Source organism: Rhinichthys klamathensis, unplaced genomic scaffold, assembly GCF_029890125.1.
Source record: "Rhinichthys klamathensis goyatoka isolate OS25496 unplaced genomic scaffold, OSU_Roscu_1.1 h1tg000030l_1, whole genome shotgun sequence".
Lineage (NCBI taxonomy): Eukaryota > Metazoa > Chordata > Actinopteri > Cypriniformes > Leuciscidae > Rhinichthys > Rhinichthys klamathensis.
In genome coordinates this window covers 1,444,784-1,471,838 of record NW_026606580.1, presented here as the reverse complement: position 1 = coordinate 1,471,838, position 27,055 = coordinate 1,444,784, and the positions used below count along the sequence as shown (strand labels likewise).

The 27,055-nt window shown below is 37.7% G+C and overlaps 1 protein-coding gene across 7 annotated transcripts in view; it reads right to left on the bottom strand.

Annotated features, from left to right (window-relative positions):
• Positions 1-27,055, bottom strand: part of sdk2b (sidekick cell adhesion molecule 2b) — a 342,012-nt gene that overhangs the window by 266,276 nt on the left and 48,681 nt on the right. Inside the window, exon 1 of one of the 7 annotated variants that reach the window (XM_056245440.1) lies at positions 15,940-15,969. The exons of the other annotated variants lie outside the window; for them this stretch is intronic. The gene's annotated coding sequence lies outside the window, so the exon portion shown is untranslated. Of the gene's footprint in view, positions 1-15,939; positions 15,970-27,055 lie in introns of those variants that run through there. 7 annotated transcript variants of the gene reach the window in all.

Below are 27,055 nucleotides of genomic sequence, written 5' to 3'. Positions count from 1 at the left end.
CTAATCAAGCCTGCATTTATTTGATCAAAAATACAGAAAAAAAAAACACATACCATTGTGAAATATTATTACAAAATTTATTGATTTATTTTGTTAGAAAACATTTTTAATTTGAATAAATGCTGTTCTTTTTAACTTTTATTCTTCGATGAATCCTGAAAAAAAGTATCACAAGGTCCCAAAAAATATTAAACAGCACAACTGTTTCAAATCAGGATATTAGTAGGATTTCAGAAGGATTGTGTTTTATACTGGAGTAATACCTGATGAAAATTCATCTTTGCATCACATAAATATATTGTATTTTAAACGATATTTATATATATATATATATATATATATATATATATATATATATATATATATATATATATATATATATATATAAACTAATTTAAATTATGTAATTCTATATATAAATAATAATAACATTGCTGTTTTTTTTTTCTGTATTTTTGATCAAATAAATGCAGGCTTGATGAGCATAAGAGACTACTTTCAAAAACATAAAAATTAGTCATATCCAAGCTTTTGGCCGGTACTGTATTGATACAAATTAATACAAATTTTGTATTAATAAAACATACCAAAACATAATAGTGCAAATTAAAAAGTGATCATGCTAGACAATATCATAAGGTTTTGCATACAATAATATTATTAACTATTAAATTAGAATAATGCGACATACTAAAAGCGGTTTTACAAGTGTTCTCAGACTTTTGGACCCCACTATATGTGTGCAACTGCAATACAAACAGGTTGCAAATCATATTTATTCATGCAACATACTGCAAAGCAACCTTGGTTGCTTTCAAAAGTCATGATTTGATCTTATAACGTGTTTAGATCTTTTCACAGGTTAAATTAAGACTACGGTTTAACTAAGGTTGTGTGTTTCAGTGTTGGGGTTCTAATTGCTCTAAAAGTGAAGCGTCATGTGGTGTGCAGTGCAACGAAGTGTGAGAAACGCCCTGCTCTACCAAACGCTGTGTCTGCATTTTCTCTTTTCTCGTGAGACTTCACAAATGTATTAAATATTGATCTTTACCCTGGTAGGTATATATTTGTCAAGCTCTCTTTCAAGAGAGCAGACTAACTCGGTTTAGACTCAACATCACTTAAAATTAAAACGTAAGATGTGAGTGAAGGTGAAATGTAAATTGTTCCATTCATAGAAAATAAATCTCAGGAATCACACCACCGTTCTGAATTTGTAAGTCAGGCCATCTCCCTACATAGTGAGAGAGATAAAATCAGCCGCGTCCCCCATGATAAAAGACACCACGGTTTCCAATCTCATCCGTGCTAACTGTAAATAAAATATTAAACTTTGCATATATACGGGACATTAGCAGCCAACCTTGCCACTTTTCAATCAGACCTGGGGCGGAACGAGCGAGTCGAGGGATCAGCTAACAGCCATGAGGGAATCCTGGTAAAGCTGTCGTCTCAGCCGGTGTAGATCTAATACCCCCGAGTTAAATTACAGCTCGCATGGAACAGGCCAGAGTGGAAAACACACAGGACTACAGGGATAAAGAAACTACACAACCATGTAAGTGAACTGAAGTGAATCACTCTAATGCAGGAGCTACACTGTCCTATGCGTACTATGCATACACAATATATTAGAGATTTTATTAAATTATTTCTAATTTTGGGTGGGTGGTGTGAACCCGAAGGTTCACCACCTTTCTCTACTCTAGTGATGGCCATGGTTATCAAATATGAATCACTAAAATTACAACCCTTAAGTTCTGTTGACATTATACTCTTTGAGGTACCCTGAATAGGTATGTGTGAAAATAATAGCATATTATTTGTCTATTTACACTAAGTGCAAATAGCCCGTCTGGTCGGTAGATTGCATTTGCATTAACTCCTCCCCCACCATTGTCTGATTGAGCCTGACAAAATTACAAAAGAAATCCTGCTAATAACAGGATCAATTTCATTGCGAGTAAGGCGGGAGGTATTAGCTTTTGATGAGATTGAAGTTTGATTCCGCTTTCTGAACTCATTCTTTTCCATTTTACATCACATATCAACACGGATAAGCGTTTTTGTCAAATACAAATGTAGAAAATATATTCGAAAAGTGGAAATAAAGTGCCAAACTAGTGGGAATAGAGTGTTTTACGGGTAAGATAGGGGTGGGCTTCAGGGAATGTCCCAAGTAATGTACCAATGAGGCGGCATCCATTTATGATTTTATAATCATACACTGTTTGCCACTATTAGCTGCCACTATTTCCATTAAGTATAAATAGTATAAATTGGCGGCACAGTCCTTTCTGTGTGGAGTTTGCATGTTCTCCCCGTGTCAGTGTCCCAAGCCATGTGATGGGGAGGGTCGGGGAAAGACCTGGCAAACTAGAACATTGCCGAGAAAATTCACGTCTCTCGTCCATGGACAGATACATTTAGTGTAATTAGCATTTAAAGCTATTTGTACTTGGTGTAAATATCATCTGCCATATCAACCTCTTAATTTCCAAGTAAAAAAAAGTGTCTCTGACCTAATCAAAATTAATTTGACAAATAATACTGAAGCTTTTACTCTTTGTTGTACAATATGTTCAAATGTTGAACTTAGCTTATATTCTGTTCTCATAAGATTCAAAAAGTTCAACCCAATGCCTACATTTTAAATACTGTGTGTTTTCTTTTAGATCTGAGATGTCTCTCAGACCCAACACAGAACATGAGGGTTCTGCAGTCTTTATCGTAGTCTTCCATGGGTCTGCACTCTCCAGAATGAAAGAGGCGCAGCAGACGGATGGAAATTGAATGAAATGCTTTATGGGGCTCAGGGCAGAACAACTGGAGAAGTTCATTAAATAGAACTTGGCACCAAGGGATTCTTTTGGTCATAAACACATACTCTCGGGTATAACAAAACATGTAGTAGCTAAAAGCTGCCAGAGGTGGCAATTTTATCACAAGTCCACTTAGAGCTGTAAACCAGCGAACAAACATTTAGTAGATCTCTGTTCACGGCAACACAACCAGTGAGGTCTAAAATACCTGGAGAAAGTCATCTTTTTTTAAATGCCGGTTAATGGAGAAAGATGATTTTTGCCCACATAACAGAGTAGTTAAAGCGTTCTACAAGTGCTAACTGCTGAAGCTAGCAAAAACCGGGTTCCCACACACCCACTTATCGATGAACAGTCACAGATGTTGCTATTGCTAAGGTCATATTGGCCAAGTGAGTATAGTTGACACATTTCATAACACACACAACTTTGAAAGTTTTAAACAAACAGACATATCTGTGCATAAACAAACACGCAGTATTTTAACGCAAAACAGTCCTAGCCCCTTCGCATTATGTTCAAGTGCTCTTCATTAGCGTTCAGCTCAGCCTTCCAACGAGTGTTTTTGCCAATAAGAAAATGGAGATTTACGAGTAATGGAGCGGAAATTCACTGGCAGTCGTCCTCTCTCTACCACTCGGAGCGCGACGCGGCCACATCAGAACACATGGAGCTGTTGAGGAGAAGACGAGACTTCTATTCCAGTCAATTTGATATATTAAACAATTATTGAATATGCCACCAAATAAAAGTCTCTGACAAACAGGCCTGTGTAAATCTTTCGGCCGCTCTGTTAAATTATGAATGCCTTCATGAATAATTCAAGAAGTTATGCGAATAAATAAATAAATAAATAAAGTGTCGAAACAATCAGAAATGAAAACAAATATGTTCTCGACACTGCTTTGGCTGATCCTATTGTTTTGATGACGAGAAGCTCTGAGGCCGTTCTGGAAATCTAAATGGCCGAGTCGATACAAATCCGCTTGGCCGTCAGTCACGGTTATATTTGAGGGTTATTTTCATGATCACATTATGAGCCTTTCTGAAGGTTTGATGGATTGTGAGCTGCTTAGCTGATTGAGAGTAATAATTTGATTGACAATTCGGGACACTGAAGTCAGTATGAGGCACACACACACACACACACAGTAGTACTAAACTACTCAATACATTGCAATCTGTGTTAGCTGATGCTGCTTTTCAAATGTGAGGAAGCATACATTTTACAAATGCAAATTATATGTCTCTATTCATTTATTTTGTACAAAACTTTGCATCTGCAATGTTTCCACCAAAAATAGCTTCTAAAAGTAGCCTAGTACTAAACCAAGCTCACAACTGTACAAGCATTGCAAAAGACTGAACCACTGAGTGCTAAACAAAGCGAGTGTTACAAGTAACTGGATCTACATCACCGATCACCGATCAAATTCCAAAATTGTCAGTCACTGATTCAATGGCTATATTCAGAAAAGTACACTACCATGCTGCTCTCACTAATAGTATGTAGTATGTATACTGTGAACGCTATCAGAATTTTCTGTATGCATAGCACAGTACATTTGTCAAATTGAGCAGCATATAAAAGCACTTACTATGATGAATGGTGTATCCCACAATGCAAACTTGGAATAAAAAAGCAAAATAATTGGTTTTAATTCTAAGAAAATAATGCGGCTTTCCATTTACCTCGGAAGAGGGATGTTGGAGCTGGAAATGACATCACACCCGAGTTGACCGTGTTCCAGTAAACAGGTCAGAGAACTAAGATGGACTCTTCCAGGCAAACATTTGTTGTGCTTGCTCTTTCCAAATTCAAACACATAAAAAAGGGATATTTTGCACAGATAATGCTTCAGTATGAGGTCCACAAATAGAGGTTGGATAGTACTGTGTGGACCACTGAGTTTATTGAGACACAGAGACACTGTATCACTTTGGTTATAGCGCTGAGCAGTCAAATTGGATTCTGAATTCGGGGTTGTTGTTCCCCAGAGTTTCCCAGTCGCAACCTCGACCTGAGGGGGTGATCCAGTTAAAAGTTAAAAATGGGAACTAGGAATTTCCCACCTCTGAGGACAAATTGAATGCACCATTAGTGGATACCACTCACATAATTAAACATGGAATGTGATGAGGTCATGTGACAACAATATAGCATAATACTATTTGCAACATGTTATTGATATCTTTCTTCAATATATATTGCCATGTTTCAAAAAGTAATATTTATAATTATATTATATGTATAATATATATTATAGCCTATGTAAATAAACACGTTATACACACACACACACACATACACACATTATATGAAGCTTTGCTTTCTGTACAGCCTTAAATCAGCCACCACATTATAATCATGTGTTGTGTTAATAATATTCAAACCTCTGAGCCGCGTTTTTTGCTACTTGTATGTTTAAAGTCAAGATGAGATCCTCATACATTCCTGTCTTGTCCTTCGAATCACTCTTCTCTTTGATGTATCACATTGCCTGAATCTTTTACCTTCCATTGTTGCCTTTTCATCATTTTTTACTTTATATATATATATATATATATATATATATATATATATATATATATATATATATATATATATATATATATATATATATATATATATATATCTTTTCTCTCTCTCTTGCTACTTTTCAAAGCTCAGTGGTTCTCCCGGCGGACTGTTTTCTAGCGAAAGACGGATTGCTGAAACATTTGTTACCCGACTAAAGTCTCTTTTCTTCTCCCACTGGTAATGTTCAATTGCACCATGATCAGGCGAGCACCCGGGGCCATCCAACTGGGACCGTGAAACGCTGCAAGGATTGCAGTTTCCCTGCTCTCGTCTTCTGCTTTAAATCACTTCACCTATACCAGCGCTCAAATCCGCTATTAGTGCTGTAAACGAAATCAGTCTTGGTTCAGCCCTGAGACGATTATGGTTAAAGGCCTGGCGTTAAATTTTATTTCATCATCGGCACGGCTATTTCCAAAAGTTTCACATCAACATTTACTCGACACAGCTGAGTAATTGCTCGGGCTGGCGTTCACCTGCACACGTGCTTGGAGACTAAACTCTCTAAAAACGGTGCGATAAATTGAGACCCTTATGCTAAATGTGATGACTGAGTCTCTGTGGACTAGTGGAGTTTCATAACAAATCTTTTAAGGAAACGAACCATTCTCTGACTTGTAAAGCATGTAACTGCTTTGATGGCCTTGTCATGCCTTCAAAGACTGTATGAGCAAATAACCCAAGAGTATAGCATTTAATTGAATGCATGAGCTTACTGAGCAAAACGAACAAACTCGTATGCAAACAAAACGAACAAATAAAGCTTGAATGATGCTATGCTGAGCAACTAAACTGACTGGAGAGAAAAATAAAATTGATAAGTCTCTTAAAAGACCTCTTCGTGAATGACTTGAGCGAGTCTATTGAGTAACAACTCAATTGAAAACTCAAAAAACTTGTCGACACTTTCACACTAGTCTAACAACTTTAACCGACAGAAAATGCCATTGAACAAATCAGCGAACAAAACTGAACAGAAGATTTGAGTCACTAAGATTAATCTAAATACCGATCATTTGTCTCTGTGGACTTTCTGATCACTACCTGCTGGTGTAATGACCAATAAAAACAACTTCCTGAATGGATCTATTAGTTCATTTGAATGATTCTTTTCAGCAAATTGATTCAAAAAGATTTAATTATGAATCAAAAGCCCCGCCATTAGTTTATGTGGACTCGCTTGTCGCTAGCTACTAGTGTAATGGCAAACAGAAAGTTCTTGGTGAATGAATCTATAAACAAACTTAAGCGATTCTTTTCAGCAACCAGGTGCAAAAGATTCAATTCAGTAAGATGAATCAAAACCCCCACCATTAGTCTCTATGGACATGCTGGTCGCTACTTACAAGTGTGATGACCAACAGAAAGGTCTTGCTGAACGAATATGAACAAATTGAACAATTCTTTTCAGCAATCAGATTCAAAAGATTCAATTCAGTCAGATGAATCAAAATCCCAACCATTAGTCATTAGTGTCGACATACTGGTCGCTACTTACTAGTGCAGTGACAAACAGAAAGGTTTTGCTAAATAAATCCATGAACAAATTTGAATAATTATGTTCAGCATATTCAGTCAGATGAATCATAATGCCCATGACTGTGGACTCCACTATACAGTGAGGAGAAAAGAAAGAGTGAGAAAGGCACATTTTTAATTTGCACAGGTGTGCTGAAAGGAATGGATGTGGTGAACACAGTCCAATGGTGTTTTACATATAGATTGAATTAGAGAGAAGTTCTGCCCTTCATTAATGTCCTTTATGCTAATACAGGCAACACATGTTCAGCAGAGAGTGTCTGAGTGAAAGAGCGAGCGCGCACGCATGTGTCGCGGTCCAGACACACAGGCAGCGAGAGGCTTAACAAAAAGACTGACTGCAATGGGAGAGAATGATAACAACTGTAGAGAGGGCACAAGAGCAAACAGGTGTGAACAAAAGACAGAAAAGGCAGCTGTGTGTGAGAGACAGAGACAGTAAAAGACACAGAGGAAACCCCAGGGAATAAAAGAACAGAGTAGGACAATAGAAAGCACTTCTCAGAAGGATGGACAGCTCAGACCAAAGAGAAAAAGGGAGAAAAAAAGAGTGTTTGTGTCTTAAAGGGATAGTTCACCCAAAAAAAAAAAAATCTGTCATCCTCATTTCAATTTAAGCTTCAAAAATTCACCTTTTGTGTTTCACAGAAGAAAGGAAATCATACAGGTTTGGAGTGAACTGTTCTTTTAAGGTCGCTGAATTCCATGTGTGGAAACACTTTTATTCAGTGAGATAACAGAGTCATTAGTGACAGAACCCAGAAGAGGTAACGAAAGAAAGGGGGGAGAAAGCGCGCACGAGCGCGAGAGAGATTTTGTAATTCAATATATATATATATATATATGCAGTATAGACATTTGTTACATTACAATTTGTTACATTACAATTGAAAGTTTCTAAATGTGTCGTATGATCACCAAGGCTGATTTTTTTTAATTAAAAATACAGTAAAAACATTAATATTGTGAAATATTATTACCTTTTAAAATCACTGTTTTCTATTTTTTTTTATATATTTTAAAATGTAATTTTTTTCCCGTGATGGCAAAGCAGAATTTCTTATCATCATCAATGTTGAAAACGCTTGTGCTGCTTACTGTTTTGTGGAAACCGTGATACTTTTTTTCACCAGGATTTTTTAATGAATAGGAAGTTTGAAAGAACAGCATTTATTTGAAATCTTTTTTTATTTATATTTCATATTAGATGGTAGATCCCAGGCATTGTAAAGCTTATAACCTGTTCTATTTCCAGCAGTCAGAGATGGCCAGTGCAGAATTAGTAATGGTATCCTGGTTCACAGGGTCCTGTCGGAGCATGGGTATAGGATTACAAGCAGGGGTCACACCACCCTAACCTCGGCCCCAGTCCACAGCTAATGCAAAGCACATCTCTTCATCTAATAATACCCACTGGTATCTGTTCCCCCAAAACCAACAGTTCATAATATCCCTCCATTACTGTCATTTTTATGTTTGTGCCATGCCTATGCATTCTGGAGATCAGACCTAACATGTCTCTTCCTCTGCTTTCTCCACAAGTGGCGTCTTATCTCTGGCCAAGCATGTAATGAATATTTGCCAAGGAGCTTCAGTCAGGGATGACATACATAAACATACATTTATGAAACAAAAAGTTCAAGTCCTAGATGCTCATTGGTCAATATACAGGATTTTCTTTTTATGCAAAAGGAATGACAAAACACCTAGTGTCACTTCACAATACCTATTAATTAAACTCACATATCCCGTATTAAGGGGATAGTTCACCCAAAAATAAAAATGCTGTCATCATTTACTCACCCTCAAGTTGTTCCAAAAATCTGTTGAACACAAAAGAAGATATTTTGAAGAATGTTGGTAACCAGACAGTTGATGGGCCCCATTGACTTTCATAGTATTTTTTTTCCTACTATGGAAGTCAATGGCTGCCGTCAACTGGTTTACCAACATTCTTCAAAATATATTTTTTGTTCAGCAGAAGAAAGACATGAGGGTGAGTAAATGATGACATCATTTTAATTTTTGGTTAAACTATCCCTTTAAGAACTATATAAAATAAAATAAAAAAATAAATAAATGTAACTATATAAAAATCAACATGACCAACATGGTCAAGATACATGACTTACAGCATCATTTAAGAGTGAAAAAAATATAAATATCAAAGTATATCAAAGTTTTTCATTATAATATAAAATAATATCATATTCACAGTATACTGTGGTCTCTCATATCATGCTTTATTTTTGCAGAATGACTGGCTTAAAATCAGTCAATAATAAAGTAAATAACAAATAATACAATAGTAAAATAATAAACTAGTGACTAATTACACAAAACTGATTTTTTTTTTTAAAACTAAGTTAATATTCATTATAATCACAACATCAACATTGTTTTCTGCTTCTCCATTATCACTAATTATTTTTATTTTATTTCTTGAAGTGTTTATTTATGTGTATGTAAATAGGCCAGCTATTTGCAAACCATCAGCACAAAAAAGCAAACAGAACTGTGATTTTTAGTGCTGAACAGATTGTAGAAACACATTTTTTACACATGTCAAAACGGCGGGGCCAAACCAGCCGTGCCTGACTGCTGTGTGTGGCACACTCTGGCAGGACTAATGTTACAGCTGCTGATTTATGTTGATAATTGACTGAACTGAGTCAGTGGTGGTTATAACATTTGACTAGAATTGTATACTGATATCTGTAATTAACGTCATATCTTATTCAGAAATCTGAACATGTTTGTTTACTTTTAAAAGTTTAATATAATGTTCACACATCAATGTGTTATTTTAAAGTAAATTAAACTATTAAATGTTTAATACAGCATTAATATCAAACCATACTACTTATAATATATATATAAGTCACAGTTGGGCAGTATTTTTTTTTTCCCTCCACGTCGCTACTATTGTATCATTATGAGCCTACTGGGGTCGAGGCTGTAATATATTGGAACAGGTCCAAGGCGATGCTGAGCTTTCCTTCAAAGTCACAAAGTGACCTCTGCTAAGTTGTCCACTTCTGAAATTTCAATTAACAGCAGCTCTTTGAAAATGCTTTAAGGATGTGACCTTGTCTACCTGGAAACAGCAAAACTGCTTAGTCTCTCGCCACCTTAAAGGCACAGTTCAACCAAAAGTTAAAATCATTTACTCAGCCTTGTCACTCCAAACTGTGTGAAATCCAATTCGATTCTATTTCATGAAATGTTCTGATGAAATATTTTTTTCCTTGCAATCACAAAGACACTTTCAAGCTTCAAAAAGAACCACATATGTGTCATAAAAGTAGTCTATGTGCTGAGTTTTAAATCTTCTGAAACCATTTGGAAGCTTTGTGTAAGAAGAAATTGAAGTCCTTTTTGAGTGAACTCTTATTTTAAGACACAAGGGAAAGTGAGAAAAAACAACAACATAAAATCCACTGGTAACAGACATATGTCACCGATTTCATCACCATGGCAAACAAATTAAGTGTCTGTCATCACGCTTGCTACCAATTTGTAACATATTACGTTATGATTAGGCACGGCCTGTGTTCAGCTAGTTCGCTTTTCATTTTCCCAGTGCAATAATGCTTTCAGAGTCGATGCACACAGTTTTATTTCAAAATGGATGCGAAAAATGTCTGAAATATGTCACAGTCTCTTCTGAGCAGATGATGGTCTCTTTGAAGTGCTTAACGAAGCCTCGAACGCCTCATGAAAGCTTTTAGAAGTAGCAACAACAGCGTCTGATTGATGTTTTATTTGTCCTATATTTCTAGCACAGATGAACACATCTAGTGAGAGAGAGAGAGAGAGATATTCACCAAGTGAAACATTATTTTGGCAGTCTTATTGTAGTCTAATAAAACCTTTTAATTAAAGCAGTTTCATTAGACAACCTTCAAAATGATGTATCTACGTAGTTTGCTCATGTTCAAAAATTCATGTTGAGTCATTAATAGATTTCTCGTCTTGGCTTCGGTGCTCCACTTGAAAATGGTGTTTAACCTGAGAGAAATATTAAATGAGATTGTGATTATGAAACCAATTGTCAGCGGTACGGCTGAAACAAACCAAACAAATTAGCATATTAGTCAATAGGGCTTTTAAATACAATAACTTACTAATGGAAACCAATTGAATGTAAATTAATATAATATATTAGTTTAATTATTAGCAATTGACTGATTCTGTATTTTGAAGAAGCTGTAAACATGCATCCTTTATGGTTTTGAATATGTGCATGCATTTTAACATTAAATATTTATAGTCAACATGAAATCAAAATTGACTCTATTTGCTTCCCTAATGGATTCATTGGTGCTTTCCCCCTAACTCTAAAATACTTTTAATAAAATGCAGACTTTTCGTGATTCAATAAATTCCCATTTGACAAAATCAAGTCTCGGCAAGCCAATTTTTAATGTTAAATATCCTGTTTCACTCTGAAATACGCAAAGCTGTGACTTAACCAACCCATTTAGTAGGGAGTAAAATATTTGTCCTCACCAACTACATTACAAACTTCAAAATATACAATTTATTTTAAACTGCTCAGAAAAACTGCTCCAGACATTCACACACAGAGATTATCCTCCTACACCTGTGTCCATCTCACACTGGCCTCTCAAGTAACTGGGGCCTTGGAGGAATCAATCCCATTTGAAAGAAGAAAAAGAATGAAAACACATAAGAGGAGAGGAAACATCTGTGTCAAAGTGCGAGGACCTGAACATGCCGGGGCCAAAGCGGCCTCTCAGATTTCCATCTGGTTTCAGTCACAGAAAAATAAAAAAAAATAAAAACGGGAGGCAGAAGCAGAAGCAGTTTACACACACACTCCGGGGAGAAGAATCCCTTCAAGGGTATCAGGTGACAGAACAGTAGGCTGAAAAATGAAGTTACTCCTGGCCTCCCATTGGGAGGGCTTGAAAGTAAGTCGGGCATTGGGACGGACAGAGAAAGAGGTCACGCCGTATGTTTTCACTTTAGAAAGAGCGACTGGTCAGATGCCAGCAGAAGACGTGGAGGATGCGGAGGAAGCTTCAGCCAGTTGGACGGGATATTTTGCGAGAACGTGTTCCCAGAGAGAGCGAGGTGATGATTGGGGTTATGTGAAGGTCTGAGAACTTGTGCAGCCACAGCTGTCGTTAGAGACTCGGCTGTTGACAGAAGAAGTTCAGCCTAGAGGAGCCATAGAAAAGTCTGTATTATGGTATCAACGACAAGGCAAACACTTTTATTCCATTATTAATCTCAAATATGGCCTCTTGACACAAATGCATTGCTTTTGCCAGGAACTGGGATTATTACAACAAATAAAACTAAAGCAACAATGCAGATTTTGATTATTTATTTGTGTTGTGATCCTCATAGATTCAGAGAGCCCTGACCTGCGCCCTCAACAGTCCATTCACATGTTGTGTAGCATCCCATAGCAGCATTGTACCATGCATCTGTAGAAGCCTTGAATAGACAGTGACCTTTGGAGAAAAAGTAACATTCAGGGTCCAAATTGGCAGAATATTTCTACTGGAAGTGGAAAGATGTTTTTTTTTTTTTTTTTTTTTTTTTTTTTTTTTTTAAACACTTTCAGAAATACTTCTGTAAAACATGATTGCTCGATGAAGTTACTTATTTCTTATTACTTGTTCAGTTACTTAAGACATGTTTTGGATTTTGAACTCAAGTTCAAAAATGAAAGTTTTATTGTTTAGTTGAGTTTACTCATGTTTTTACAACACATTCTCATCCCAAGGCGTCATCTAACTGACACTTTTGACCATGCGTCAACATGCCGACGCACATGGTACCCCTTAAGCGTCAATATGAGACGCTCATCCTCGGGCGTCATTTAACTGACGCTTTTGACCATGCGTTCGACCATGGCACCCTTTAGTGTCAGTTAGATGACGCTTCCGTTATGGGTAGGTTTAGGTCTGGGGTAGGGTTAGTGTTAGACCACTAGGAGGCGCGTCTCATATTGACGCTTAAGGGGTACCATGTGCGTCGGCATGTTGACGCATGGTCAAAAGCGTCAGTTAGATGATGCCTTGGGATGAGAATGGGCTGGTTTTTAAGGCAACAGGTGAACTTTTGTTTCTAAGTTTAACCAACTGAAAAGGTTTTACAGAGCAGAAACAATCTAACTATATCTATATATCTCTTTTCCTGTTCTCTCTCTCTCTCTCTCTGAAAATTGTCATTTTCAGATTTGATTCAAATCTGTCTCAAAAGCGCTTCGGAGGGCATTTACACCAGTTCAATTCACGATCAGATAGCTATCCGATTAGAGAAATTGCATGAAGTGACCAGGTGTAAACATGCCCTATGAGTAAGTCACTGAATCATTAACTTAACATCCAATTCGTTCAACAACACGGATCCATTTAGGAAAGAATCTCCACTGCTGTGTGTTGCTCAAGACATGCAGCAGATTCTGCTTTGGCTTTAAAACTATGTTCGATGGCAGGGCAAAAAATAGAAAAAGTAACAGTAAATGTTTGTCTAAAATGTATGTTACCGGATAGCATTCGCATGGCTGACCTTTTGGCATTGCATCCATTTCCACAGAATGAAGTTAATTTAGGTTCGTTTGCGAAGTCAGTGAATTTATAATGCCATTTGTAAAGTGCTCAATCTAGAAATTGAGAATGTGTCTGCAAAGATGGCAAACGGAGCCAGTCCCAGTCAGCTCTGGCAGCCCGTCTTCTATTTCCAACCCAGTTTTCTGATGCAAACCTGCCATTCTCTTTACCCAAACAGAAAACCTTGCCGTTTACTTGTCATTTTCTGGCTAGGGAGGCACAGAGAAACTTTGCTCTTAAGCAAAGCTACGATAAAAGTTGATGTTTCCCCCTTTCTACCCGTCTGTGATGCGACGTGGGTCTGATTGGATTCAGAAAGCTGCATCAGTGGGCTAGCGCAACCCTGCCGAGACCAAAACCGACGGGGCATTAGAAAAGTGGGTCTTTCCTTGTTTGAAGCTTGGATTGGCACTTGGGTTAATGCTTGCTGGAATTCAGCATGCATCTTGTGTTGATAAGTGGGCGTTGGTGATTAATAACTGTCACAGGCGCTCCAGAATGTTCTCATATACATTTGATCCTGTTTTGCACTTTAATCTGTCCCCCGAACACTCGTCCCTCATTCTCTTTTCCGCGCTCTAGATTTCTTTTACAGTCTGCGCTCAGATGTCTGGTGGCAGACATACCCTCCTCCCCTCATGTTTCTGACTTTGTATCTACAACAGTCTTGCTTTTCTACATCTAATTTTTTTTTTCACACCTCATCCTCCCCACCCGGGAACAGCACTGGGAAGCTACTTTGAAAACTAGCGTGTTAAGCGTACTCAAAATGAAAAGTCGATAAATTACAGTCAATCTACATTTAAGAAATGTGGTTACACTCCATGCCACTTAAAAACAGTATATTAATATATATATATATATATATATATATATATATATATATATATATATATATATATATATATATAAAAAATAGTATAATATATAATCAAAAGAGCCTGAGAAATCGTTTCCTTGTCTTGTCAACACAATCCAGCAAATATGATTGTCACTTATCACAATCTGCTGGCAAAGAATGGCTGCTTTCTTTATACATTATATAAGCTCCTTTGGTCAAAATACCTACATTTACGTCAGTCATCAATGTCATCTTACTAATCAATGTGACAGCAGCAGTGCTCATGAATTTACTGATTAATTTTGGCTGAAAGATGTCAGTTCAAAACAGTCAGAGATCATAGCTCACAACATGCCCCTAAAAACCGTTTAAAGGCCCCCTGAAATCAAAATTTAAGTTCTTTAGCTTTTAGTATGAATATGTTAGGCTTAAGGTTATGAATAAGCTGGTGTGTTCCAAACCAATGACCAAATTTGCATTTAGGAGATATAAGCATTCAAAACTTACAGTCCCTCACTTCCACTAAAAGGGATCAAAGATTTTTATGACGTCATCACGGACTTCAGCTTCTCATCACATCTTCTGTCCAATCAAATCTCAAATGCTCTCTAGAATGTAAAGCGTCCCGCCCCTAAACGTCACGTCACGAAGCAATATGGGTTTTTGCCAGGGTCGATATTGAAACAACTCATGGCACGGATGTACCTAATACAAATATTGTATTATCAGTGGCATGATACCACTGCTATCAGTGGCATGGATACAGTGTTCTCTTGTGGCTCGCGCACAGTCTTCACACGGCATGCGCTTTAATCTATCGCTTAACGCCGTTGTGGAGACTCTCTATTTGTTCCGGTGAAATCACAAAACAAAATGCACACAATCGTGTCCCTGCTTGATATACAACCACTGATAAACATACGTTTTTGATGAGGAAAAAAAAGCTATACGAGTGCGGATTAGAACCCAAAACCTCTGACACACCTGGCAAAAGATCTACCACTTGATCATGAAAGCATATTCACAGATCTATGCATTTATTCAAGTGAAAATTCTCGCCACTAACAATATATATTAGCAGATATCATTAAATGGCAAATTAAACCCATATTACTATTGAAATTGATTTCTGGACATCGTAATGTTATTTTTTTCCCCAAAAAATGTATTGTACACATATATTGTAAATATATCTTAGCATTGTATAGCAACCTCCCCCCCCCCCCCCCCCCCCCACACACACACACACACACCTGTCCCACCCACTTTTTAAAGCAATATTATGCCACTGGTTGGAGATGTGTGTTCGGTTACTCGAGTTTTATTCTGTTTTCCAAATGTACGTTGGTTAATAATGAAATGGCTACTATTTATTCACACCTCTACTATTGAATCCAACGTATCATCAGCGCTCTGATTCGCTTCCATGATGCTGCCAAGTAGACTTGAAGTCTGTGAGGTAAACTAAACGCTATTGGCTATTTGAAAAGGGGGAGGAGCCATTGAATATGTCATTTAAAAGCCATATTATATGTCATTTTTTAAAGAAATGTAAACAATACATACCATTTTGTGGCTCTTTAGTATGTCTGACAGATTGCTATAGAGCCTCAGTTAAAGCAGCTCGTGAACCAATCATCTCTTCCTTCTAGTTAATTTATAGCATCAAATAAACATGAATGAACATAAGCAGTGTTGGGCAAGTTACTTTTAAAAAGTAATTAGTTACAGTTACTAGTTACTACTTCCAAAAAGTAACTAAATTAGTTACTCAGTTACAAATTTTAAAAGTAACTAGTTACTTAAGAAAGTAACTATTGCGTTACTTTCAAGTAAAATTACATTTTAAATGCTCAAATGTGACCCCACCTCTACCCCTCTTTAACGGAACTTACAATACATGTGCATGTTCAATTATTTATGATAAATCTGAATATTATAATGAAATGGACACTTAATACAATACATTATTAACAGAAACATGAAACATTGTACACACATCTAAAAAAAAAAAAATGTTGCTGTGGGACAAAGTGAGACTAGCCTCCAATCAAATGCCACGTAGATATTATGTTTATATAGTGGATCAATGCAAATAACACAATAGATGTTTTGGAACTTTTGATATTTATTGCCCCTCAACAGGCCACAACTGGGCAAAATTAAATTAAGCTTGTTAAGCTCGTCGCCATACCTGTCTCTCGTTGACTGACTGGCTTGCTTGTGTTGTTCATTGTGTGTCCTGTCCTGTCCGACTATGCGTTATGATGGGTCGTTCGCAATTCATGAGCGTTAGCCGTTAGTGATGATGGATCGACTCGTTCGCGAATGAGCTTTTGATGGGTCGTTCGCGATTCGCGAATGAGGCGACTCTAGGAGCCGGCTCTTTTAGGTGAACGTCGGGAGCTGGCTCGCATATCTGAGGAGCCAACTCTATTTTTACAAATTTAGCCTATAGAAATTAAATAATTATGTAAAAAAAAATTAAATATTATAGTCAAAGTCATTTAAAGAGCCGTTTGTGAGCCAAAAGAGCCGGCTCTTTTCAGTGAGCTGAGTCAAAAGTGCCGAATGCCTACTATTATGCGTGCTTTCGAACACCCGCCCAACTCTACCTCTGATTGGCTTACAATGACATTTTACTCTACCTCAGTCGTCAGCATTTATCCGCTTGTCTCGTGCTCTGCCCACTAACCAAGGAAGAACAGTAAAAAAAGTATTTGCCTCTCGCTCAGAGATCTAGTTGGTCTGATGAAAAAAAAAACCCAGCTTCATCAGTTATAGTAACGCGCTGCATTTTTTGGCAGTAACGGGAACGGCGTTATTAAGATAAGAAGAGTAATCAATTAGATTACTCGTTACTGGAAAAAGTAATGCCGTTAGTAACGGCGTTATTTATAACGCCGTTATTCCCATCACTGAACATAAGAAGGAATGTTGTTTTAACCGCGGAAAGAAGGCAGTACACTCCGTTTTTCAAGTTTAAATCCTCCAACGTTAATCTACTAACTCTCCTGACTGCTTTGTCAGACGAAATGGTGGATAGCGGATTATGATTGGTCAGATCGCCTGTCAATCAAACTCCCTGCGAAGGGTCAATTGTGACTGAAACTGTCAAATACGTATTGATTATATATCATTTATTTATTTTGGAATTCCATGTACAGCTAAATCAAACACACACACACAAGCAAAAGGGGTAAAAGGGGTACATTTTCACACCGACTTTAAAGTGACACTACGAAGAAAGTAGCCCAAAGCTATGGCATCTTTTTAATTACATGAGGCATTATGTATCCTTACACATGCAAACCGATGGTGGCCGCACCCAGTCCCTCCACAGACTCTCCGTCTGCCCTTGGTTTGTGGTCAAGTAGCTTGACTATATATGGAGAAAAAAAATTGCAAGCTTGAGCTCTTGTCCCCTTGTAAATGTCTCACCGACCGAAGCCTCAAAACCAAGCGAGGCCTAAAACAGCTTGTAAAGCCCACTTCCTTACAGAAAAAAATGTGGTTTAGAATCCAAACAATGAGGGAAATTCCTTGCTTCTCTTTTCACTATATCCAGTAACCAGTGATCAATGTCTTTTTCATGGACGGTTTATGAATACTGCGCATCTGGCAGAGTGAATAGAATGTTCTGAAAAAAACAAATGTAATATAAAAGTTTAAAAAGGATGTACGATTTCTCATTTGTTAAGAGGGATTTGCTGCTTTACGATGTTCTTCTACCTTAAAATTCTCTGTCATGATGAATGGGCTCATTTAGGTCTGCACCTGGTTGAGTTCTGTCCCCTATCAGTGTGTCTTTGTGTGCATTTCCACCTCTTTATTTTCAGACCTGGGGCTGTGATGAGCCTGGGTGGGTTTAGCATGAGCTTTAGAGTCATGGTGCAGTGCCACATATGAAAGATTGGACACAGGAGGAGGGACAGAACCAATCTCCTCCATATGGTTGGACTTAAGAGCTCGCCGGGTGGTTGTAAGCCTTTCTTCACCCTCTGAATCAACCTCGGCTGTGTTTTGTGAAGAGTTGTTCGGGGCAGCCACCTATGGAAAATCCGCTTTGTGGCTCGCTGCTGTAAATGAGACTTTGGGTTATGCGGGCGGCCACGGACATCAACAGTGCCACGGTTAAACCAGCTTGACCAGAATCGAAATACCTCGGGAAAATTCCCGATTCAGCTTCCATGCGAGCTTCTTTTTTCATTGGTAAAGTCCACCTGGAATTGTTCATGCAAGACACAAACTAGCACTCTAACGACACACAGATTGTGATTACCCCCATAAAGTCTTTATAACAACAACTGTTCTACGTCGTGGGCAGCTTGTAGCAATTACTAGCCCATCTACACTGTTGATTCAACCCAAATGAGGGACTCTCGGCCGCTGCGACTACTGTTTGTGCTGGATGCTCACAATGTGAACTGCATTAGGCTGTCATAATGCCTCCAACAGCTGGACCCCGAGAACAGGCTTTTATCTGTCTCCAATCTGAGTAATGGACTATCACGCTTTATCCCAGAATAGCACAGGTCTCTCAACAGATTGGCAAATCAGACTCATCTATTACATTCTCTCTCTGCCCATCCTGAGCCTTGGAAGTGGGTACAAGAGTCATCTGGGTAAAAGATTATTGCCTCGAAACAACTCGCCAGACTTTCCCACGGAGTGAGAATTTCAACAGGGCCTCAGGCATCATGCTATGCCTCATGCAATCATGCATCAGTATACTGACCTCACACAGCAATGTATTTTGCCAACGCAATGCAATGTGGTGCTTAGTGATATATCAGCCAGAATGACATCAACTCTGAAAGTGAATGATAAAGGTTTTTGTTCAATTGTATTTGAAAAGTTAAAAAAAAAAAAAAATCCTGAGTTCTGAAACAAAACTGTATGAGAACCACTGCTCAAGAAATAAACATTGACTGGTGAAAATGAAAAACCTCAAAACCACTATTGGTGGTCGACTAGATCCAACAAGACGTACGGAGAAAAGAGTGTCGAACAACTCATCCCCCTCAAGGCTGCTTAATCAAAAGGGCCGTGTTAAAAAAATTAATAGGATATTTCAAAGGAGTGAAAAGGCCACAGTGAAAACAGCTCGGCATGAATCAATCCATGATGTGCTCTATTTAGCGCTTTCAAAAACCACAGGCTATTGAGTTTTACATATTCCACAGGTATTTTGTATTTTTCGACCAGTGCATGTCCCCGTACAGAGTGGGTTAGGAAGGAAAGGAGCATACCTCTTTTCACGCTTAGAAGAGTTTTTTTTTTTTTTTTTTGCTGTTCAATAAAAATCATCTTGATGAGCTGCAGGGATCAATAGGGCCACTCCACCTCCTGAATGAGTGTGTTAAACCCTCACTAATATCACGACAATTGTCCTCTTAACCACTAACCACAAACTTCTGCAATCACTTGTAGCTTTGAGTTCAGCTCAGTCCCTCACAACTTGATTGCCACCTAATACACAGTGTTGGGTGTTCAAGTGCCGTTGATAGCAGGAGAGAATTTAAGGAATCTCAAGACCAGTCGAGCATCTCTTTAAGACTGAGACAGTTTTAATCTATTTGATTCTCATGGTATCCGTTTTCACTGATTTAGGCGAGTCAATAAGCACTTGAGAGTTGAGATTAAAAGAAAGCTTTCACAATGTGAAAATTATCACTTATAAAATCACGCGAGTGGAGCTATAATCACACAGGTTTCTTTATACTTACACATCTGAAGAGAAGGCATGTCCTTGCTGTAAGTGTGTGAAAATTTGTTTACAATAATAATAAAAAAACAGACAGACAAGAGAGCATTATACAGTAAGTAGAAAATCTTAGCCTAGACTGAATTGCCGCTGACACCCACATATGAATTAAACAATGAGATTTTAGGAAATAAGCTTTCAATATCTGCTTTGAAAAATGAATAAGGTTGCATGGAAATTATTGGTGATGATAGCCTGCTTAATGAGAAACATTGCAGTGCAATTCAAGAGTCTCTCTCTCTTTCTCTGTGTGTGTGCATATATATATATATATATATATATATATATATATAGACTGTACACACACACACACACACACACACACACAGACACACAGAGAGAGATACTCCTGGATTTCATTGTAATTTTTCTCATTGACATCACCAATAATTACCAATCTCAATACTTATTACATTTTATTTTAAACATAATTCATATGTTAAAATATACTTAACTATGCGTTTTGGGGTGAAACATTACCTGAACTACCTTTTCACGGACTACCTTTTAGAAGAAATACACCTTTAAACTTTACTGTCTTTCTCTTTCTGGCAAAACCGAGCTAAAATATTGATGACTCATCCTACACTACACAGATTATAGAAAATCTCTACAATGAGAATGTCCTGCACCTTACAAATACCATACAACTGACTAGCAAACTAATGGCTGTGACATAACTAATGCCTATTGGCTGCTTAAAAAGTCCTTCAGTCAGCCCCGCCCAATTGTTACCCTATACTTCAAATGAAAATACACCAACTCAGGAGATCTGATAAAACAGTATTGAATGAATTCTCTACACAACAATTCTTCTTTACAACCACACCCGCTTACTCCTAATCCATCTCTGCTGAATTTGGGCACTTTTTCTCATTGAATAGGATTACATCCAATCTCTGACAATATCATCTGTTTGGGATTTTAATTAAACTGGGCTCAGGCTAATGGCTGTACACTCTAGTTAGAGTCCTTTCACCTGTTTGCGTCCTGTTGGTGAACACGTTGACAAAATCAGGTTTATCTACCAGGGAGAGACCCTAAATAGGTCTGCTATAGAGCTTATTGAAAACATCCCTCAAAACCTTCATCACTACCAACATCACCATACTGGCCGGCTTCCTCCTAATATATGCGTACCTAGAGATGCCAAATGCTAATATTTAGTTGATGACTGAGATTATAAATTACCATGAGAAAGCAGGAGGCAGTTGGTGCCAGTCCCCTCAAAGTCAAATTACATCTTGTGTTTGTTTTGTCCTTACTTTAGGGCAGGGGTCTCAAACTCAAATTAACTGGGGGCCGCTAGAGGTAGAGTCTGGGTCAGGCTGGGCCGCATCAAGTATTCCACAAAAAAATAGTATTCAAGTATTCCAAAAAAGGAGCACAACTGATCCAATCTTCTCAATATTTATTAACGTTTCTTCTGAACAGTTCCTCTGAATTTGAACATTCCTTTCTGTACATGATTGGTTCTTCATGAGCTGTCCTTCTGACAGTTGAAGTTCATTTTACAAACTTTCTTTGTCTATAACACATATTTGTGATATTTATATTTGCTTATGTCCTTTTTATTTTCTTTATACAACACATTAATGATATTGAATGTTTTTTTTGGAAGGCACATTTCCTTTTATTATACTTAGAAAAACAATTATTGCTTTTGAAATACAAATATTTGCAGTCATGTCTGCCCGTCTTATTGAATTCTTTGTATAGTGTCTCAAATTACTGACTGCACAAATCAAAGCAAACCTTCTTATGAACCTGTTGGACACATATTACAAGCTCAAAATGATTATTCTCACATTGTTTTAGAGCAGGGTCTCTCTCCAACACGTCGCTCGCGAGCTACCAGTAGCTCGTGGCCTGATTGGTGGTAGTTCGCCAAGGGGCCGTTCACATATCGCGCTCACATATTTTGCGCGCTCAAGTTCGTAATTTCAAATGTAGGCGCGCGGCAAGCGCGCTCATAATTGAAGCGACGCGCTCATTTTTTCCAGGCGCAGTATGTTTGTACTTCGCGGTTGTCTATGACAACTATTGACAACAAACCCTCCGTAAGCTGTCACGAGACTATCTATGGTAGCTCATAAGGGATACTTTTTTTTTTTTTTTTTTTTTTTCGCGGCACACGCAACGACGGGCCGCACTAACATTAAACTTTAATGTCAAGTAGGGGGCCACAAAATATCACCCCGCGGGCCGCAAATGGCCCGCGGGCCGCGAGTTTGAGACCCCTGCTTTAGGGGAAAACCATGGATGGCTGAGTCGCGTTCTGTGACCACGGAGGACTTTGAGAAGCTGGCATCTGGTGCCAAAGCTTTGCTATTCATTAATTTTAATGAACACTATTGACTTGTTAAATTCCTATGTGAATCTGGTTTTATGAGTCCTGTCATCCTTTAGGCAGTAAAGACGCTCTCTACACCTCTCTGCAGAGACATACTACAAAAACAATGATCTACAGTATATCCTAGGATTATTAAATAGAGAGGGAGAAAGTAGAAGAAATAGTGGAGGAATGTCTGAGGTGGGGAAGATAAACTCATATTTTATGTGTGAAAGAGCCGGAAGAGAGATAGAGTAAACAAAGAGAGAACGACTACAGTACTTTAGACACCACAGTAAAAAAAAAAATAGATATCACCATACTTCCCCAGTTAATTGATTACATTAAGAATTGCAAAACAAAATTGGAATAAGTTATTTAAAAATCTTATGTTTAAATACTGTATGTAAATGAAGCATTATCTAATTTTTTTTTTTTTTTTTTTTTTTTTTTACATATTATAGTCAAGTGTTTTTAGAGAGTGGATTTTGGATATCTCTTCTTATCACATTAATCAGAAATAAAATACTGTCACCAGACAGAAAAAAAAAATTAAACAAAAAACATTTTTTTAGGAATAAAATCAGGCAAATTACATATGACCAAACCAAAGTAAAAACATTCAGAATATAGATAGGAAGAAAACTGTAAAGTTTGGTGTATTTGAGTGCTACTAAAGTGGAGAATTCTCACTCACTCACTCACTCACTCACTAAAAAAAAAAAAAAAAAAAAAAAACTCATTTTGAGAAAACGGCCTTTAAAGATATGTACTGTAATTTAAATCTGCAGACGTAAATAGATAAAGTGCTATAAAAGTGTATTTTGAATGTTTTCCTTTCACTAGTCTGAAAAAAAAAACACTTTATGAAAAGCCAAAAAGCCCAAAATCTCAAAATCGACAGATGCTTGAAAAAACTGTTTTTGATGGTAGTGTCTCACCTTAAAGAAATGTTCTGGGTTCAATACAAATTAAAGTCTATCGACAGTTTTTATAGTCTTATGACGTTTACCACAGAAAAAAATATAATAATCATTTATTTTTATTTTTATTGTGGTTAGAGTAAAGCAGTTTCAATGGTTTAGAGCAGGGGTCTCAAACTCAAATTAACTGGGGGCCGCTAGAGGTAGAGTCTGGGTCAGGCTGGGCCGCATCAAGTATTCCACAAAAAAATAGTATTCAAGTATTCCAAAAAAGGAGCACAACTGATCCAATCTTCTCAATATTTATTAACGTTTCTTCTGAACAGTTCCTCTGAATTTGAACATTCCTTTCTGTACATGATTGGTTCTTCATGAGCTGTCCTTCTGACAGTTGAAGTTCATTTTACAAACTTTCTTTGTCTATAACACATATTTGTGATATTTATATTTGCTTATGTCCTTTTTATTTTCTTTATACAACACATTAATGATATTGAATGTTTTTTTTGGAAGGCACATTTCCTTTTATTATACTTAGAAAAACAATTATTGCTTTTGAAATACAAATATTTGCAGTCATGTCTGCCCGTCTTATTGAATTCTTTGTATAGTGTCTCAAATTACTGACTGCACAAATCAAAGCAAACCTTCTTATGAACCTGTTGGACACATATTACAAGCTCAAAATGATTATTCTCACATTGTTTTAGAGCAGGGTCTCTCTCCAACACGTCGCTCGCGAGCTACCAGTAGCTCGTGGCCTGATTGGTGGTAGTTCGCCAAGGGGCCGTTCACATATCGCGCTCACATATTTTGCGCGCTCAAGTTCGTAATTTCAAATGTAGGCGCGCGGCAAGCGCGCTCATAATTGAAGCGACGCGCTCATTTTTTCCAGGCGCAGTATGTTTGTACTTCGCGGTTGTCTATGACAACTATTGACAACAAACCCTCCGTAAGCTGTCACGAGACTATCTATGGTAGCTCATAAGGGATACTTTTTTTTTTTTTTTTTTTTTTCGCGGCACACGCAACGACGGGCCGCACTAACATTAAACTTTAATGTCAAGTAGGGGGCCACAAAATATCACCCCGCGGGCCGCAAATGGCCCGCGGGCCGCGAGTTTGAGACCCCTGGTTTAGAGTAAAGTAAATCGGGTCATGCACAGTGTTTCAAAGCACCCAAGGTCAATTTATTAATATAGGGCCAGATTTACTAACCAGGGCAAATTAGCGTGAGATGAAAACTCCTACAAATGCATATGCAAAAAGGTCAGCCGCAAAATAATCCTGTACTCCCCTTTTCAGCACTATTTTCTCACTGCGTGTCTTTAATAAATCCTGACAGCAGGTTTTTTTAATGCCAAAAAACGGGTTTGCACTGGAGCAAACTGTTAATAAATCTGGCCCACAGTCTATACTTCCGAAAATAGTGTGTATTTTAATGTTCATTGCATTGCTCTGTTTACTTACACTCTACAATTTGGAAATTTACACTCCAGAGTACAAAAAAAGAGGAAAACATGTAATAGTGAGATACATTTTATAAAAAAAAAAAAAAATCAAGTCATATTGTACATCATAAACGTAAAATTTGAAAAAATAAGGTTGCAATTAAGAGAAACAGTCATCTGTGGTAAAGGACACAGTTTTATTGTAACATTCCTCCAAGTCCTTTAGATCTAATTAAATGTTGTGTGTTTGTTTGTGCTAGCGGAAGAATTGGGTTTTTTTCTCAGGCGTATTCATTCCATGATGTACCTCTCATCCACAAACAAATAAGTGCTCCAATTTAAGGCACTCGTCTTTGGTTTGGGAGAACTTCTCCACCCAGGAAAGCTCCTTCAGTCTCCAAGGAGATATTTTTCTCTCTTGTATTCACTATTTTCCTCCCTCTTTAGGTCTCTAAACTGCACTGAGAAACAACACTTAAGCTTGTGTTTTGATGTTGAATTTAATTGGAAGGGAAAACATGGCCATGTAGAGTCTAAATCAGTGCTGTGTTTGACCTCATTGAGACCATCTGTTGAATTTGTATAAAGGACAGCGAGATGCCAGCAAACATCCTGTCAATCAAGCCCAGGCGATGTGTCTCAGGTTCCCAGAGGATCCCAGTGCTTTGTCTCATTACAGTCCTTCCTGTGCTGCCCGAGTTCAGACACGGATTTTATTTTTTCATGTAATGACGGAAAGGTTGGTTGTAGCCGCTCATTATTGATGACAATCCTGAAGTGGCGGCTTCATAAATATGGAACCCGGGCCTGTTTACCCGATCAGGAGCACCCAGGAAGACATCTATCAAAAAGGAAAGAGTGCCAAAGGCTGAAAACTTTCCATACCCCTAGGGGGAAGTAAAGGGCACGTAGGCTGGCCATTAGTCAGGAGGGACAGCAAATGCTGTGATTTTGAAGCTGAAAGGAATGGTTCACACACACACACACACACACACTTTCTTTTTTACACAATTTTCATTTCTATTTACCCGCCCTTACATTGTTCCAAACCTGTGAGGCTGAGCACAAAAAAGGTGAAGTTTAGAAGAATATTCTGGTCAATAAAGTGATGAAGTAAAGTGCAATCAAAGTGAAGAGTGACTGGACTGTCAATGGATGGATGGATAAGGAATGATTAAAGAATCAATCAATCAATCAATCAATCTATGTCCATTTGACTCATTTACTATATAGCATAATTTGAATATAGCACACAAGTCAAATGAACTGCTTTTACGATACCTTTATTGTGCTTTCGAGTCATGTTTGAAGTGTCATCCCCTATTCTATACAACTGCGTGAAAACTAGCAACAAGAACACTATTTAAAATGCTTCCTTTTGTGTTTAACCAAAGAAACGAATTAATCAAATATTAACAATAAGAATTTTTTTTTTTTTTTTTTTTTTTTTGCTGAAGCAGTCCTTTAAAGTGAGTTGATATACTATGGTATATCAGACATCTAAAAAGAACCTTTCAAAAACAACACATCTGTAGCATTAAATTTAATAAATTGGCATGAAACTGACCAGTTTCAAATGTCTCTCTTCAACATCTCTCCTTTCCTAAGAGCAAAGTAAGAGGTCTCCAGGACTGAGGGAATGCTCTATCAGCATGCTCCATGAATCCTTCCGGATTGAGGTGAGAATGACAGGAATAAATGAGTCGAGTGTGAGAGTGGATGAAGGGCCCTTTGGAGAGGGCTGGTAGAGCTTCTCATGCCAACGGTGTAAGCAGCATCTACCCAGGGCCTGCATTATTATGCTATTATTTCCCACTAACACAAACTCCACTCCCAAAGTGGACCAATTAGAGCACCAGCGATGCTTTTCAACCTATTTATTAAACCACCAGGCATTCAGCCATTCGATAACACACTCACTGTTTAGAAAACAGAAGTATTGATTGTATGTTACAGAACGAGACTTCTGGTATCAAACTGACCTTTAGTGATTATAATGTTATCAAAATCGCTAAATAATTCAACATTGTTTCGCAATTACTTGTCACATACACACCTACACCCAAGGACAAGGAAAAAAGCAGCTGAAAATCTTTTAATTCTCCTTGAGCAGTCTAGTTTGTTCACATACGAAACCTTGAACGCCATGCTTTATCATTACAGCTCGAGGGGAGATAAAGAAAAATAGTGAAAGGATCTTGTACACAGC